The sequence below is a fragment of the Phalacrocorax aristotelis genome, chromosome 7 (assembly GCF_949628215.1).
Source record: "Phalacrocorax aristotelis chromosome 7, bGulAri2.1, whole genome shotgun sequence".
Lineage (NCBI taxonomy): Eukaryota > Metazoa > Chordata > Aves > Suliformes > Phalacrocoracidae > Phalacrocorax > Phalacrocorax aristotelis.
Genome location: NC_134282.1, coordinates 15,831,562 through 15,850,615, shown reverse-complemented (window position 1 = coordinate 15,850,615; position 19,054 = coordinate 15,831,562). Strand labels below are relative to the sequence as shown.

Here is a 19,054-nt window from a genome sequence, read left to right as displayed (position 1 = left end):
CTTCCAACCTGGGATTCTGTGATTCTGTGATCTGTCATAGCCAGGCTCAAAGTACCCATACTTTTGTTTTCTAAAACAAAAGCAGGTGCTTAGTGCATATCCCAAGCTAGAAAAATATCTAGCTTATATATCCACCAAGGCTTTTGAAGTTAAGGTTCTAAGAAGCAGACTCCTGATTCTCAACCAGCTTCAGACACTAACTGTTGAAAGACCTGTCCTGGTTTCAGCTGGGATAGAGTTAGTTTTCTTCGTAGTATCTAGTATAGGGCAACATTTTGGATTTGTGCTGAAGGTGGTGTTGATAACATGGAAATGTTTTAGTTGTTGCTAAGTAGTGCTTACACTACTCAAGGACTTTTTTCAGCTTCCCATGCTCTGCCAGGTGCCCACGGAGCTGGGAGGGGACACAGCCGGGACAGCTGACCCCAGCTGACCCAAGGGATAATCCATACCATATGATGTCATGCTCAGCATATAAAGCTGGGGGCAGAAGAAGGAAAAGGGGGACATTTGGAGTGATGGCGTTTGTCTTCCACAGTAACTGTTACGTGTGATGGAGCCCTTCTTTCCTGGAGATGGCTGAGCACCTGCCTGCCCATGGGAAGTAGTGAATGAGTTCCTTGTTTTGCTTTGCTTCCATGCACAGCTTTTGCTTTAGCTATTAAACTGTCTTTACCTCAACCCAAGAGTTTCCTCTCTTCAATTCTCTCCCCCATCCCACCAGGGAGGAGTGAGTGAGCAGCCATGTGGGGCTTAGTTGCTGGCTGGTGCTGAACCACGACAAGACCCCAGCCAGATCATTTACTATTCTTGCCTTAGTGTCCCTTTTGGTTTTGTTTTTTTTTTTGTGAAAATATACTGCTGATCTGTTTATCTCGTTAAGTGTAATTAGATTGTACACAGACCTTTGAAGTTGATCTGATAAACCTTATAGTCTGTAAGTGGGTTGGCTCAGGGCTTCTGTAAGCAATGTTTGGAAATATTTCTGCTGCACATTTCCCTGGCTTATGTCAACTTTCTGTCATTAGTTTGATTTTTAAGTTGGGATCATCTCAAGTATTGAAATTTGGATTCAGATCTCAGCAGTGTTGAGCGTTGTAGTGCTACACTGGAGCTACTTTTCTGGTACATGGATATGGCCAGAACATGAAACCCCTGATCTATGTGCAAATTCCCCCTGCATGGAGAAGATACAGCTTTGGTGTTTGGGTTTGGTTCCATATATAATAAATAAATTCTAGTGGGGCAGATTGGAGAATACAAACAGCAAGACAGTTCTTTATACATCTACATGTATTCTGTATGGCTTGACTACACTCATTGCTGTTGTTCATTTGTAGCTAATTACTTGCATTACAGTAATATCAAAAGCCACAAATGAGAATCAGGGTCCTGTTGTACTGGAAACCAGATATAAACATAACGAGGAATTGGTCATTAGCACTTCTGTTTCATTTCACTGTATGCTCAGAGACCTCACTCAGCATCTCTCTTCCTACCCTGGAGCTTAGAAGAGTTACCAGCAGGTCTGTGCCTGCAGTGGTGTATAGATCTAGGATGAGAAGAACCAATTACACTGTTTCTCCTGTGCCAACCCGTCTGCTCACAAGGTGGCTACCAGCAGCAGTTTAACCCCTACATCGTATTCTGCAGCTCTTGAGCAGATTTCATCGTGGCACCTTTCACACAAACTCTGTTAAATAGCAACTGTCCCTGTGATTTAGACATGCTTGCTACTTCTTTGGAGCCTCATAATGTACCAATTCCAGCATCATTTGTTATTAAAAATCCCTTGCTGATGTCACAGGTAACTCATTTCTCCAGACCATTGGGTAGTGGTTGTAGCTGTAAAAGATGGATATTTTTACAAGTTTGGAAACAAGAAAGGCTCCGGCTCCCAGACTCTTTCCTATATCCCTGGAGAACACACTTCCTACAAGTTGCCATAAAACAGTGGTGAAAAGGAGGCTTGCGGGAAATTGCCTGTGGCAGCGTCCACATGAAAAGAAAACACAGTCATGTGTTGAAAGCCAATAGTCCCTTTCCTCTCCCTTTCCCCACATTGGGCTTCCTGTTAGAATAGCCTAATCCTGTAACTGATTGTCAAACCACTGACTTTTTTTCAATTTCCCTTTCATTACCATGAAGATCTAAGAGGTTTCTGAGCGTCTTTCTGTAAAAACACATTAACATAAAATGAAATCCAGGAGGCCTGAACTCTGTACTCTATTTAACTGCCCTGCTTCACTAAAAACCTTTGTACATCTGATGGCAAAAGGGACGTCCCTTGGCCACTGCAGACAGATTTTTAAGAGCTTGTTTTTTGTGCTGCTGAGAAGCAGCATTCAGCACAGCTCTGGCTGGTATATAGGTTCATATCTGAGGAAGGGAAGACCTGAGATGGATAAACAAAAAGCAGCAGCAATCTATAATGAAAAAAATTCTTCTGTAATGCTTGTGACAGACTGCAAATGTGTCAGATAAAACATTTCAGTGGTCTATAATAAGGAGTAGGAGTTTGTGTCCTGACCACAGGGCTTGTCTTTCTGCCAAGACAGACGATTGCAAATGAAAAATAATGGAAAAACTGGGGGAGAGGGCAGGAAAGTTATGGAAAATAAAGGGAATTGAGCTTTTAACAAAAAAAGATACTAGTGATTCGGCCAGAACTGCAACATGCATGAATGTGTTTCTCTAGGTTTAGTTCAACTTATAAACCTAATAACTAAAATAATTTAGTTTTTATACTTCCCGGTAAGGGCATGCTGTTTTTTGCTTGCTGGAATGATCTGTATTTACTGTTAAGTGTTTTGTGCTAGCAGCTGGCATACAAATACCTGAAATATAAATGGGTCCCTAGGAAATGAAAAGCATCCTTTAGTCTGAGATTATCAAACACCTTTCATCATGTGGACTTTCAATGCATGGATATGCAGTGTTGGGACGCCTGCCACTGAAGGACCTTTGTAATATTTTCCTGATCTAATTTTCCACAAAAAAAGCCACAATATCCTATGGTGCTAGAATCCCTCTGTGACTCCTGTTCTGAAAACCTGTCATGTTGTCACCTGGGAAGAAAGTCACATAAAATCACTGTGTTTCCTCTTCCCTCCTCAGGTCTTTTGCAGACACAGGCAAAACCTGATGTTGCTGCTGTCATCTTTCTTCCATTTTCCCTGCTGTGAACTTGCAGGAGGTGAACGAGGATAGATGCCTAGACATTTGCTATGACTTCTGTTGTTCTCAGCTCTGCAAACACTTGCATCTGGCAGACTTAGCTGTACTGCTTAAACTCAGGGGAACTCTGGCAGAGTGTGCTAGTGTCAGGCACTGTTCAGCATGTCCCCCATCAGGTGGTGGAACAACAAATCTGTTGAAAAGCATACAACTACACTCAGCAAGGTCTTTTCCTCCAAGGTTCTATAACAACAGAGCAAAAGCAGTCAGCATAAGCAGAAAACGGAACAGAAATGCCCATCAGAAATTGAAAAGTCCCAAATCAGATACTGCATAGCCATTAGTTAAAGCCTGTTGACCAGAGAGTTTGCAAGAGGCGCTTAGCATCACCCCTAAATACACCAAGTGCATGACAGCACTCCACCGTGCTCTGAATGCAAGAATTCTTTAGAAGCTTAAGCATGTAAACTGTGAGACTGGACCTGCAGCAACTGATGGAACAACTAAGACCCAGTTCTCCTTATAGTTACGTGACAGTATTGATGTCTGTGAGGTGGGAGAGTGGGTGCAGAGCAGGGTTCTGGGACTCCTATTCTGCGAGCGTGGCAAGGGCTAGGGGAGAAAAACAGGCTGTGTACTGCACAGCCTGCTCAGGAGGGGTCTGTAATTGCAGTTGAAAGACCAAGCTGCTCAGCTAAAGGAAGTAAACAATTGATCAGTTATTGCTGCATTACACATGCAGTCATGGTTTCTTGCATGCAAGCTTCCAGGGTATGATCAAACTCCATTATCCATTTACAGTGTTACTCTATGAAGTTGTAATCCAAAGTAAAGCTCTTTGCACTTCCCTAGAGCTGCAGAATTTATGTGGGAACAAGGGTCTGCCAGCAGGAACTCCATGCAGGATCAAAACCTCAGCTTTTTTCTGCCTTTCTTGGCTATGTGATGCATTTTCAAGGGGTTTTGAGGATGGTCTCCTGTGATTTCTCTCTGTCCTTTTTCCCAGAAACCAGATCACTGTGCTCTGCTGCCTCTTTTTGCTTTTCTTACTCTAATGACTGTGCATTATAAACAGAGGTGTACAGCTTAATAGAAGCCCCTGGAAGTATTTGTAAATAAAAGGCTTTCAGAAACCTTTTATAAGGAAGCCCTAAAGACGTTAATAGATAGTGAACACTTTTCTATAGGCATTGTTCTTCCACTAGTCTATACAGCTCAATAGCAAATTATATTCCTGCTATCAAATCCCAAAGGATGATTCAGAAAACCATTAGAAAGGATCTAATTCTGTGTAATTTTCTGCAGTAATTAAGATAAAAGCCTTTCAGGGTCTCCTCTATTACAGTTCATGGGATTTTTCCACGGGAAAATAAATGATCAGTTTAAATTCTCCTTGGTTACTTAAGCAAAGTAAAGCCAGTAAATTCTGGAGGTTTATTCAGACAAAATTTCCTTTCATTTCTGTGGGAAATTTACTTAATTTCAGGATTAATCCTTGCGGGCCAAGGATTAGGGTCCATGTTTGTGATTTTTATAACAGAACATCAGACTCCATCTTCTGCTAGAGCCAAACAACTTCAGTGATTTTGCTGCTTTTTCCCTCTGGGCTGGCAGGGAACATGTGCTTTGTGCAGGCGTTGCGCACAGCAGCAGGTCCCACCCCATTAACACAGGGAGGCTCAGTGTTGTGGTGAACTCAGAGCTCTGAGGACTGTGGCATGTCGGGAGAGCTGCCGAGGACTAGTTGAAACACCGCTAGTGTTTTTCCCATCTTGTGCTTGGAAAGCTGTCTGAGGACCAACTCAGCTCTGTGCCTACCTATATCTTGTCCAGGAAGCAGAGACAATGTTTCTAGAATGTTGTGCTGAGCTCCTGTGAAAAGCAAATATTTCTTTGCCCTTGTCTCCGCATTTACTACTTCAGGAGAGGCACTAATGACCTCTGCCGGGAACTCACTGCAGAGCCTCGGGAAGAGGTCACACATATGAGAGAAAAAGGGGTCATAAAAACCATCGTGACATATTGAAGAGCTTAAAGGCAAAAATCACGCCTGTGCCATGCTTTGTTGGAGCTCCCCTTGTGAGGCTGTGACCTATACTTCGGATAGCATAAAGCTGAGAGTCAGGCTTCTGTGAAATCCTGACCTTGCTGACAACAATAAGTGCTTTTTCATTGGCTTCCCTGGGTTTCTGGTATGAGAGATTTCTCCATAGCCCTATTGCAAGCCCATTCCAGGTAGTGCCCTCTCTGCCCAGCCTAATGGTTTTTCCTCCAGCCTTCTCCATTCCACCTTCTCCTCCACCACTCTTTAAGGCTGACAGGGAATTGCCCACAGTATAATGACAACAATAATAGCTTCTTCTCTGTGGCATTTCTTACTCCCAGGTCTCTTCAGAGCCAAGTGTTTTAGTATCACTGGTCTTTTACATGCACCTTATAGTTAGGTCTTCGCTGGGGAAGCAAGAGCCAAAGCTGGGTATGGAATTCAGCACTTTAGATTTAGTCGTCTTTGCTGGTTCTTGTGTCTGTATCTTTCCCTATCTCATTATCTGCCTCCCAGACACAGTGTGGAAGGAAGCTATTCCTATTTTCGGGATCTGTAGATGTCAGACCTCAGCTGATGGTACAAGAAGGTCATTAGGGGCTAGGAGGGCTATGGAAGCCTGCAGAAAATGGCTTATCAAAGATGTTCATCACCTCTGCTTCCCGGGGGCTTTCAGAGGTGTTGGATACTCTCATCAGTAACAAGACTTCCTGCTGGAATTATTGCATCAGTTAGCCACATGAAAAACGTCTTCCTGCTCTCTCCACTCCAAACAGATCCTTCCTCTCAGTGCGTGGTGCCCTCTTCATCTTTATTCGAGAGTGATTTGTTTCATCTGGCGGCGCATTGCAAAATTTCCTGGCCAAACATTGATACCAATGACTTTTTTTGCTTCCTTGTATTAAAGTGTGACTTCGATTACATCACTGTCTCAGTCACTTAGCAGCAAACTTAAAGTAGGTCGCAATGAGTTCGGAAACAAATGGCTTACAAAGCTAAGTCTTCATTCCAACACATCAATGCCAGTACCATATAAGCAAGTAAACTGTATGTCCTCACAGCACCGCTACAGAATGTCAATATAATGCTCCAGAGACCAAAGAAAAACAGAGAATTCTCTGATTAGCTGTTTCTGCTTTTATTAATTGTAATGGCTTTTGCTTGATGCATTATGAAATTACCATAACTCATGAATGGTGCTCCTTCATTTGGCACTGGGAGCATGGGGAAAGAGCACAGACTCAAGGATTTTTCATTTTACTCCAGACTAAATTGATCTGTGACCTTAGGCAAGCCACCATACTTACGTGTGCCTGTTTTCCCACTTGCCAAATGGAAACATTATTTGCTATGCAGGTGAGTTGAGTGCTGCTGACCCTAATTCATCAAGTCGCTTAACAGTCTGCCTACCTTTGAGCTCCTGTGGAAGTCCTTTGGGGAATCTTGACATGGCTGTTGCCCACAGTAGACTTTATGATGCTCTGAGTCCCCCCTGCTAAACTGGAGGATTCAAAGCATCAAAAAGCCCACTGTGACCAACAACCACCACTAATAATTTCTCCTCTATGTTCATTTTGATTAGGAATTTGCACATGGCTACAAAGTCCTCATTTCACAATGAATATTTTTCCATGTTCAGAGTGACAGAAGTCAGACTGCACCAGTATGTTTTTTCCAGAGTTTCCAGGGGTCTTGTTTTAGTTAGCTGTACAAATATCCATTCAGCTGTAGCCAAACCATCATAAATCATTTTCTGCTATTTTTATGGACCAGTGTTTTGTTCCTATGTGACAGTGAGTCTCCACATTTTCAAAAGCGTTCTGCCCGAAGGTGTTTGCTTTAGTCCACAGTGTAAGAATACAAGAGCTCCCACAGTACTTTTTGGTGAGATTTTTGCTCCTCACAAGTCTTTCAGCAGCCTCTTTACATGAATGAATTTCATCCACAAAAAAACCCCAAAAGCCTAGTGTTGATATTTGCTATTCCTTAAGGGCAATATGTTGCAATAACAGCAAAAAGATTACAGTGTTGTCCTCTCCAGGTTGGCTTGCACAACCTGTCTCAGAGAAGTATTTCTTTTAATTGCATTTTTCCACATTACTCCCTGGCAGTAGAGCATAAAGAATCCCTTGATAGATGAAGTCTTCAGCTGATGACACGGAGCATTAGTACAGGGAAGCCCTCCACTTCCTGGCACGGACCCCATGCAGGTCTGCAGTAGGTTGGCCCATGTCTGTCCTCCTTCAGTGGCAGCTCAAGTCATATGATGTGGTTTGGAGGGGAAGGGATAACCTTGTCCACCAATGAAACATGGTAAGGCAGCAGACAATCCTAGCAGGAAGGGTGGGAGTGAAATTGCAAACTGAGAAGAAAATTTCCTGCCCTGTTCATGCAAGACACCAAGCCTGATACCTTGTCCATATGCCTTGCCTGCATTTAGTTGTACATGCCTCCTCTCCAGTGGGATTTTGTCCCTCTCATAGCCAGGTTCTCTGTTGCTTTAGCCGGTATTCAGGCCAGGAGTGTGGGGAAGAATGAGGTGTCTAACAATACCTCTGTGACTCCCTTTTCCCCATTGTGCTCTGTTGTAGAGCTGAGAAGCCCAGGTAGGTGTGTATGTTGCAGATGGGGAGGGGTGCGGAGGTATTTCCAAAGACTTGGTTTGGCACACATTGTCAAGTAGGATAGAGCCACAAGAAACAGGTCCACCGTGCTGTCTGTGTCCTGCACACAGAGTAGATGACAGAAAATAAACATGAGTAAGTGGATACAGAACATCACAGAAGTGTGTGGTACAGGAGAATGCATGCTGGAGGCAGTGAGCTGTTGCCTGAGAAATAGCAAATAATCTGTCAGTCCTAGCTGCTAGCTCCTAGAGATGTAGCTAAGTGCCAAGATTTCAAATCTGATCCAGGTCAGCATCCCAGCCCACTCACCAGCCTGAATTTCATAAATTTTGGGACCCATGGAACCTTCCTACAGCATTCAGTCTTTGTCCTGCATTGTTTTACTATATGCAGCTTAGAGGAAATGCAAAGTGGGGTAGGAGTCCTGAAAGTGCATCAGGAGTAACTGCAGAGCAATAGCTAGCTGATATGTTCCAGAAGGTATCCCAGAGCTAAGAAATTGCCTCCTTTCACCTGAGAAAATGATGAGGAAACATGTCCACAGGACTGCTTCCCAATCTATTTGCCAAGGAGGAATGCTACTGCTTACAAATGACCTTGAAAGGTCTCCATGGTTTTGTCTTGGCCCACTTGTGACTAAAACAATAGTATGCATGCATGTTTGATAGGACATGATAAGCTTGCTTGCTTATCTCCATTATGACAATGGTATGTCCTGAATGTGGGCATTATGCTGTGTGACCAGATGTCACCAACACGTTCCCTCCTTCTACTATGTACTGTTCAAGCGGTTGTACCCTACTGTACAAGGGCATGACAGGGAAACTGTCTCAGAACTGTCTTTGTCATAGTGCAGAGATGCTTTTACACAGCTATAACAAAAGCTCTGCTAAAACATCAGCTTCAACATCAGGAAATCCACTGGAACAGGTTTAGATACCTCAGCAACTGAGCTGTAAATTGTACTGTGTTTTTATGGTTGTATTGGAGTAATGTATGGCAGCTACACCCTATATATGCAGGAAATAAAAGGAGTTCCTCATTCACAGAGCTCTGAACTTAAGTAGGTGAAGCAAGTGGATGAAACTAGACAGTGGCTGAGAGCCCAGTGTGATAGCAATTTAGTGCAGATTTTTGCATTTTTCACTGATGCATAGACAGCTACAGTCTGACTACAATCAGCATCTTAAGCTGGGCAAAACTGGCTTCTTCATTTTGTGGGAAAAGGGAGATTTAAGGAAGCCTGTATAACGTTACTCCAAGGTTTAAAGTAAGAGCCTTTCTGCAGCAAATCAGACTGGGTGAACTGGCCGTCCCTCAGGTTCCTTTGATTAGTCCAGTCAGGGCATGTGAACAACATGCTTCTAGAGGAGAAGAAAATGAAGACTTTAAGTATGCAGAAGAAAACTCTAATAGTTGCTTATGGAAGAGTAAAACAGAGACACAGGACCAGTTTGCAAAATGTTGTGTGTCATGGTTTTAGCTGGGATAGAATTAATTTGTTTCACTGTAGCTGGTATAGGGCTGTTATTTGGATTTAGTATGAAAATAATGTTGATAACACACCGATGTTTTAGTTGTTGCTAAGTAGTGCTTATACTAGTCAAGGACTTTTCCAGCTTCCCATGCTCTGCCAGGTGTACAAGCAGCCGCAAGGGGAGGGGGCACAGCCAAGACAACTGATCCAAACGGGCCATTGGGATATTCCATATCATACGACATCATGCCCAGTATATTAACTGGGGGTAGTTGGCCAGGGGAGCAGCGATCATGGCTCAGGGACTGGCAGCGTTGGTCGGCGGGTGGTGAGCGGTTGCATCACTTGTTTTTTTTTTACCCTGGGTTTCATTTCTCTCTCTTGTTATTTTCCTTTTCATTATATTATAATTGTTATTATTATTATTATTATCATTATCACACTATTATAATCATATTATTATAATCCTATTATTATTACCATCATAATCATTATTACCATTATTACTATTACTATTTTATTTTAATTATTAAACTGTTCTTATCTCAACCCATGAATTTTATTGCTTTTGCTCTTCTAATTCTCTCCCCACCCCACTGGGGTGGGGGGAGTGAGCAAGCAGCTGTGTGGTGCTTACTTGCTGACTGGGGCTAAACCACGACATATGGGTAAAACTACAATGGAACATTGGAACTGGCTGCCCAGAGAGGTGGTGGAGTCACCATCCCTGGAGGTGTTCCAAAAAATGCAAAAACATGGCACTTCAGGGCATGGTTTAGGAGGCCTGGGGGTGTTGGGCTCACTGTTGGACTGGATGATCTTAGAGGTCTTTTCCAACCTTGATGATTCTATATGTTTCTATGAAATCATGCCTTCAGCCAGGCCAGTCCAGGTATATTATAAGCAAAAGTTATTAAGTCTGGCACTGACTGCATTGTGTGTAACAGGCAAGCAGAGATGGGCAGATCCCTAATGCAGAGGTGTTAAGGAGATGAGTAGATGGCTCACTAACCAACATTTTTGGCTGTAATATGCAGTGGGTGGTGACTATGGTACTGTATGATCTGTGTATCCCTATCTATCTATGCTCTCCACAGGTAATTTAGCTCCTGACTCCTTCAGCTATCCTGTTATGCCCTTCTCAGTTTTGCTCAGTTATTGTTAATGGACTGTGACTTTTTAGTTTGCTTTGTTTTAAGTATATTTACTCAATTTCCAGCAGGAAAGCTGTAATAGAAATTATGCCTCGCAGCATGTTGGGGGGTTGACACCGATGACTGTGTATTAAAGCCAAAAGGTTGGTCAGCCAGTCAGTTGTCTGTCCATCTCCATAACATCAGCATAATTTATTGTAAAATTTGGGTAGTTGTCACTGGTTATCGTAGCTGTCACCTGTTATCGCCCCCTGCAATGTTGATGTCAGGGGTAAGTTAAACCTCATTTTCTTGCTGGCAGGTTTCTCTAGCTACATCAGCTTGCCTTTTCTAACCAGCCTATGTTGTGTTGGGACATTCCACAGCAGTGTGGCTTCCTCAAGCAGATCTGTGTGAGCCTGCCAGAGTAAAGAAGTTTCAAACTAGTTTATGTGTCTACTTGAGGGTCCCCCACCCCAGAAGGGAACACAGTCAGCAACTATGCATTCTCCAGTGAAAGCAGAGGGTGAAAAGAGGCTTCCAAATGTAAAATACAATTTTGTGTGTGCAAATCCTTGCAGATGCAAAAATTTGTACCTGCACAGTTAGCAAAATTAAGATGGGATGCAACTGAAGCTATAATGATGAGGCAGGCAATGACAACACAAGAGCACCTGCCAATCTTATTCATACCCAGGAACCATCAGATGTTCTGTAGTTATACGTGAGGTAAGAGCGTGAGTTAAATGGACACATCCTCTGTCAGCAGTCTGCTGAAATTTTTAGTCCACTTTGGATTATAGATGAATTTACAGTCTCCTGTATTAATTTACAGTCTCACCATAAAATCACATCCTTTCTTCCATTAGATTTGCAGAGGTGCACAGTCCTCTCCTGGACTGACTTGTGGCAGTGTCCCCTGGCTTCTCTGCTGGGGCAGATCCTCCTGCAATTTCCTTTCTCTGACCTGCCCACTTACCCTGGCTGCAGTCGCTCCAGAAGCGACTGGTGTCACCTGTGTCCATATCAACTCAGGACAGGAGAGAAGCAGTAGACAGAAAGGGACAATGCTGCCAGTGTTAGTGCACTTATTTGTAATGATGGCTGGATTCTCATGGCTTATGTAGACAGAATCAAATGAAAATTAATTTGCTAATGGCAATTAACCCTATAGGCATAAGAGAGAGCTTGCAAGACCTGATCCTGTTTTCACTCTGAGAGATTTCAGATGCAGTTTTCTCTGAGTTCAATAGAATTTCTCTGGATTTAGCAAGGAAGATCAGTCCTTGCTTTCAGCATGCTGTTTAAAATATACATGAGAATTCTTCTCTCTGTTGTGGCAGAACAAAAGCCATTCTCACAGCTCTAGCTGGAGAGGCTTTGGGGCAAAATTCATGTGAGCATGTTACCTCAATGTACAACCTGCTGCACAGATGGGCAGACTAAGAGCCATCAACTTTAGCCCATCACAGGAATCAAAGCACCTGTCCCCTTGCACTCTGTGGTCTGCATGAGATGAAAGAAAATGCAAGTAGATCAGTGTGTGTGGAGCAGAGCAGCTAAGTGTAGCACTGAAACAGAGTCTTGCAACACCCCTGGCCTGGCCTGCACCTGACTCGTCCCTGTTGACCCAGATTTGCACTTCTGATAATTCAGGTAATGAGCGTCACTTCAGTGGTCCTACTGTCTCCTAACCAGCATCTCTCCTAAGAGAATAGACAGATAGCTCTTAATAAGTGGGTAGGAGGTTTTATTACTTTAATGGGGTGAACAAGAAATTGGAAGGAAGACAAGACTTCAGAGCATCACTGCCAGACTGTGTTTCAGCATGTCAAGCATTTAGCAGCAATACTGCTTCCCACACTCCACCCGTACTACTGCTGGTGCCTGTTCACTTGCTACAATGAACTCCTTTACAGAATCACAGAATCACAGAATGGTAGGGATTGGAAGGGGCCTCTGGAGACCATCTTGTCCAACCCCCCCTATTTGAGCAGGCACACCCAGAGCAGGGGGCACAGGAACGCATCCAGGCAGGTTTTGAATGTCTCCAGGGAAGGGACTCCACAGCCTCTCTGGGCAGCCTCTTCCACTGCTCTGGCACCCGCACAGGAAAGAAGTTTTTTTTTCTCATGTTTAGCTGGAACTTCCCGTGTTCCAACTTGTGCCCATTGCCCCTTGGCCTGTCATTGGGCACCCTTAGTTGTACAAGGGCCTGAGACTTTGCTCAGGTCCGTCTATGAATATATAGTTTCATTCTTTAGCTATTTTATTCTTCATAAAGTCAGATCAGTTCCCTATTCTGGTTGTTAGCACGTGCTTCAGAAACTGATAAACCCCAGTGGGTAGGTGGGGTGAGATGTAGGGCATGAGAATTCCCTAAATTGTTGCCTTTGCCACATCTTCAGAGCATGAACCCCTGCCCCATAATGACATCTCAAAGGATGGAGTTCACCTGTACACAGAAGCCTAGTGCAAGAGCAGCATGCGGTTTCAGAAGTCTGATTTGTTCTTAAATAGTGCTTATGTCAGAAATGTTTTATGCTAGCACACAAGAACTAGTTATGAATTCAAACCTTACTGTGTCAGACGCTGTGCCAAAAAAAAAAAATGGATCTCGATCTCACAGAGCTCTCACACAAGCATAAGTCTGTGAAGAAACACAGAAACAAGGCAATATTGATTAGCATGACAGATGGGGAGTCCTGCACTCACATTCACCCAGCATCACATTCCTGTTAGTGTTGCAGGAAGGGAGACTTTCAAAGAAGTGAAAATCACAAGTTTATTTTCTTTTTCTCCCTTCATGTGGAAGGCCTGTAGAAATATCAGATTTGTGTCATCTGTCACAGGCTGATTGGCATGGTTTCAGTGGACCCTTCAACCTATCTAAACCTTTGGTTGTGAGACTCAAGGCATCAGGGACATGGTAGGCATTGTCCTACAGTCTCACTATATTTGAGTCTGATTACCCTTGGCCAAGCTGGGTAACTCTGCAGACATTTTTCTCATCTCTTCTCAAAGCCAAATACTGAAATCTACAGAAGCAGAAGCAGGCTTTGGCCACAGCCAGTGAAAACACACACATACACACAGAGTGAAAGGCCTAGGAAGTTTTCCAAAATCTCAGAAGGCCAATATTTGCCTTGCCGAAAGTGGAAAAGCCATTCTCTCTGATGCACTCAGGTGGAAGTCCTGGTAACCCAAAAGCAGAGTGTCTCCCTCTGGGCAACTCTTAACCATGTTATGAAGCCAAATCAAAGGAAGTTCATACTTGGATATCTACTTAATCACCTGAATTTCAAGAGGTGCTGCTCCCATGGACAGTCAAAAAGTAATGGGTTTAAGAAGGTAAATGTCAGTACACCCTGGGTAAGCAGAAATACATAGGCTAAGAAACAGGCTATGGTGAAGCATTAATTCAGCACAGAAGTATTGATATTTCAGTCCCTCAACCATCAAGAATGCTCCTGCTTCTCTTTCCAACTGATTAGGCAATGAAGTGGAATACTGGGCTCATGGGTAGCTGTTATTCACAGCTATATCTTGTGTATCTTTGCATTCAGAAGCAATTTTATTCATCTGACAAGAGAAATAGGTCCAGATAAATTTCAAAGCTGTGTGGGAGGATGTAGCCATAAAGCACACAGCAGCAAGACCCCCAGCACAGCAGCCTGGGTGTTAATCTAAGATGGCAAATGGGGAGTTGGGGAGTTAAGTACTGGGGGCTGGCTGGACAGGAGCCCCACTTTGTTCCCTGCACCATGACCCATATCAATCATGCTGCAACACTGGCTGTAGAGATTTAATATTGGGAATTTATCCCACAAGGCTGACCTAATGAGATAGAGCAACATCTGTGTGCTGCTTCTGCAGCTGCCTCATCATTAGAGGTGCTCATTTTCCAGGTGGGCATGTGATCTCCCATTTCCCTGGGTTAGAAAAACATTGTACTTATACACTGAATTCAAATCTGCTCTGTTTTAGGGAGAGGCAGCGTCTGATATGCATCATTTGTAGATGGACATTACATTGCCCTTACATAGGCAACACACATCAATTCCTCCTCTGTATGAATCTTTTCTTCAATATTTCAAGAGTCACTTCCTTTTTTATATATACCTAAAGCCCAGAATGAATCAGTGCTAGCATGAACTTTGCAAAAAAAGTATTCCCAGTAGAAATGACAAGATAAGTGATCATCTAGCTTACTAGCTCTTTTCCAAGGAGATTGACTCTTTGCACTGGTGACCACAGGAACATTACTGTAATCTGTCGACAGATTTTCACTTTCATGCAAGTATTTTTTCATTTAATTTTAATTTTCTTTTCAGTTTTTCATTTACTCACCTTGTACGTGACAGTGATTTTGCACAGTGGATATCTCATATTTGAAACATAAATACATGATTTTACTGTAAAGACATGCAGAACTCTCGTCTTTCTGTGGCTCACCCATTAAAATTTCACAGATGGGAAATTCAAGCACTAGAATCATGCAGTCCTGAGCTATAAACAAACTCTCTGGATTGGAAAGGCCCTGGTTTTCACAGGCACTTTAGTCAGAAAGGCTTTGGGCTTAAAATGCCCATAGCTGAGAAATGGAAATTAGGTTGTAAGTTGCTGGTTAGAGATATGCCGGCTCTATTCTGCTTTGCTTCCATTTTGCTGGGCTAGAGGATCATTGACCCAGCGTGGCCTTGAATTTGGACTGAGAGCTTACTTCAGCACTTCACTGTGGCCTGCTGTTCATTTGAAAGGGTACTCTGTTTTACGGATGCGTATCAGTCCAAACCTTAGGCAAAAGTTGAAGAGTACCCCCTTTTGGGGGACCAGGTCCCATTAGAGATGGCAGGGTGAGCTCCGCTCTCCAAATTCTGCTTACATTCCAGCCAAGCTCCTTTCCATCCCTACTCCCTCAGGGCAGCCCTCACTGCTTCTCCTACCTCCAGAAAGCAGAGTACCTTCTCTTCCCAGCAGCACCCCGCACTCCTGCCCCATATGCATATGCAAGGATGTTCTGATTGCCTCCTTCATTAAGTAGCAATGAAAGTCTCCTCCCTGTGCCCTAGAAACAGTGGGTCCCTGCTGGCCTTACAAGCTGCCATGATATTGAGTACAATCAGCCCTGCTGGCTCTGTGGGTGACAGAGCTCTACAGACATCTCCTAAGGCCTTTCCTGCTGTCCCTTCTATGCTAAAATGATAGCTGGACTCTTTTAGCTCTAAGTGGATCATTTTCTCTCTCATTTGCCTCATGTCACAGGACCCTGGAGGTCTGGTCATATTTATTTTGGGCTTTAGTGGAGCTGATTTTCCTATTTCAGTTTGATTTGCCTTAATTCCCAGACAATTATGTTTCCCCTTCTTAGGGAGGCCCGTTCTTGGATTAGATAAAACCAGCCTGGTCTTACTGGTATTATTTTTGTTATTAGCATTTTTCTCTTTGTTCACTGGGATGTTGGATAGCCTGCCTCCATCAGTAAACTGACAACCAACTGAAAGGGTAGCCTGACTACACAGAGATACACGTTGTGAGGACAGCTCCCTGATCAGCTCAGGTCTGGATTGTAGGCTCCTACAGAGCTGGACCTGGAGGATGGATTTCAAGGATCAGCAAAGCCACCAGCTCTGCCTTCAAGCAGGGAGCACACAGTGTGGCCAAGGCATGTCTGCCCTGGCGTGCAAGGAGCACCTGGAAAGCCACTGAGGGTGGTTCCCCTGGGAGTGCAGGATGGTACTGAGACACACTCCATACAGAGTACAATTTGAGGCCTCCTGAGTGAAAAACCATTTTCTGTCTCCTGCTTAATCTGGTTCCTTTGACAACCCAATATCATAACTAATTTAGTGAATTTTCAGACCACTTGCATAGCCCCACAGGAGCAGAAACCTATAGGGTTTCTCCTTCGGAGAGCTCAGCTTCTAGCCTTTTGTCTTAAAGGCCTGTCATTCCCTGCATGGCACTGGAAGTGCATTGCTGCTGGTAGCAACTGGGTAATGGGAACTGCAAACTGCTGCAAAGCCTTGGAGTAGGGCATGTGCTTGCGAGGGTGGAACTGCCTAGGGATAGGCAGTCAGCACAGACCAGCACAACCTTCTCTCCCTGCTCTCCATGCACAGCCTGAGCCCTTTGGGTAGAAGTTCACTGGATGTAGGTGCAAATTATGGTAGATCAAATGGGAGACAGAAATGTGCTTCTAGGGTTGCTACAGAGCCATCGGAGGGTGCATTTTCAATTCTTACTACATTTGCACTGAAGTCAATGCAACTTGGACAGACACGGACATTATCCCTCTAAGATACATCTCTAGGATCCATGGACTGGGCTGACAAGGACATTCCAAGACTGGTGGGGGGTAACATGCTTTACTCCCACAAGTGGAAGGCACAGCTTAGAGCCTGCGGACAGAAATATTCAGCAGAATATTATTCCCTCAATCCAGCTGTAATTGAAAGAGCAAGGGAGAACCACTCCCTCCTCCTCCCCATGCTTCAGGACAGGGATTATGATGTCTAAGGAACCATGAAGGAGAAACTCTCTTGACAGTATTTCTAGTCTTCTCTGCAGCCTGTCTTGCCACTGTCCTGACAAGTGTAAATCATGTTTCAATGTAAAGCTGGACCCAGTACATCTGTCATGTCCGGGTGGCAATGTTAGCTACGCTGTTTGTAAATCCACTGAGAGTAATGTATTCGTGGTGTGGGATGACATCCCATAATGAGATTGTGATATTCTGTAGCCCAAGATTTGCTGTTTGTGACAAAGATAGATTTCATGAACGGCAAGGCTGCTGGGAGACCTGCAGCACTTAGGGGACACATTCATAAGCTGGGGGTCCTTCTAATCTACTTAGCCATAACTCAGATACAGGGGTGACAGTTTCTAGTGCTTTTTAGACCAATCACTAAACACCATTAGCTACATATCTGGCCATATATTTGCATTCAGAACACCACACAGCACAAAATAACTAATTGTAGGACAGCATAGTCAAGAACTGCATGTATTTACAAGCCAGCCTTTCATATTGATCCAACTACACTCAATATAGCAAGTACAATAGTAAAAGAATTCATTTCCGTGTCTAGAACAAATCCATTTATTCTCCTCAGAGATTTAGAAAATGAATCCTTTTTATAATGAAATTCTGCTTTTTTGCCATCAGTTGTAGTTTATTTATGGAAAGCTTAGAAAAATTTCTTCATCCTTATTTGCGGAAATACATGTATGCCACATCCTTCCCTTCTGTGCTGTGAGCAGAAGCTGTATGTGTGTGTATTTATGCATATGTACAAATCTGCATTTAAATTCATGCCACTCTAACCCTCTTAGCTAGTAAAACAACTTACACCTAACTTGTTGCCTCTGTCTCATTAGGAATTAATCAGTCTGGACTTAGTAAAGCAGATGGATTAATAAATTGATCTCATTTTTATAAAAGCAGCCTCAGAAACACTGTCTTGTTCAAGGCCAGACAGTAAGAGGAAAATTGTTAAAACACAGACTCTGTGTAGAGGCCAGCAGAATTAGGAACTCAGCCTAAGCGTCTTGAGTCTCACTCTTGTTTCTCTGGCACTGAGATCAGCTGTCTTGTTTTTATTTAAACGCACAGTCCTTTGAAATTACTATTTTATTCTACTAGACTTCTTCACTTATATTGACATGTGCAAACTTGGAAAAAAGTTTCATGTAAGTTAATAAAACAAAAGAGAAGCCAGGGTGTAATGCAAACTCCAAATCCCCTATCCATGCTCAGCCCAGGGCAAGGGAAGTGTGTGGAGTGATGGCTAGGTTACCAGAAGCTGAAGACCTTCTTACTCATCTGAACTGGAAGTTGAGTTAAAGTCAGTATGAAGCTGATGCTGCCTGCTCTACCAGGGAGTTGTACTCAGTGAGTCAGGGCATGCTCATAGCCCTAATTTCCCATGACTGCATCACAGACATTCCATTTTACGGGTGGATAAAAATACAAAAAAGCAAAGTGAAGCAATCTGTCTGTGGTCATACAACATGTCTGTGACAATGCAGAACAGGTCTCAGTGTCTCTCAAGCTTGTCCTATCTGTCCCTGCAGGTGAAGCTGCATGTGCTCCACCTATGCCGGGTACTCTATGTTCACATGTATAAGAGAATGAATTTCTGTCGTTTATTCACTCTGCTGCCCACCTCCACCTGTCTCCTATTATGACAGCTGACCAGGGCTGCAGATGGGTAAGAGAGATGCTTACACATGAATCAGTACATCTTTGAAAGCTGCCATCTCCCAGGACTGTCCTACAGATGTGGACACCAGGGCCAAATCCTGCACTGGGAGGAGCAGACAGAGTTACCCTGACATCGGCAGTGTTGTGTCTCCTGAGCCACAGTGCATGCTTGGCTCACTCTCTATGGCCTCAATCAGGCAAAGGGCTTGTAAAGTGGCGTAAAAGAAGCATTGATGGGGTTTAACATAAAAGGTAGAAACAGGCCACTAAAGCTGACCATTTAAATCCAGCAGGTCACTGATTCTTTTGTGTTGATCTGAACTGGCATAATCAAAACCTGGCTGGGTTCCACTTGTGGTCTCTCCATCACACGTTACTTACCATCTGAAT

At 43.6% G+C, this 19,054-nt stretch overlaps 1 long non-coding RNA gene across 1 annotated transcript in view; it reads right to left on the bottom strand.

Annotated features, from left to right (window-relative positions):
• Window positions 1–4,598: 4,598 nt before the first annotated feature.
• LOC142059820 (uncharacterized) overlaps window positions 4,599–19,054 on the bottom strand; it is a 34,437-nt gene continuing 19,981 nt past the window's right edge. Inside the window, exon 3 of the long non-coding RNA XR_012661525.1 lies at window positions 4,599–7,945. This is a non-coding gene — a long non-coding RNA (uncharacterized LOC142059820). The remainder of the gene's footprint in view (window positions 7,946–19,054) is intronic.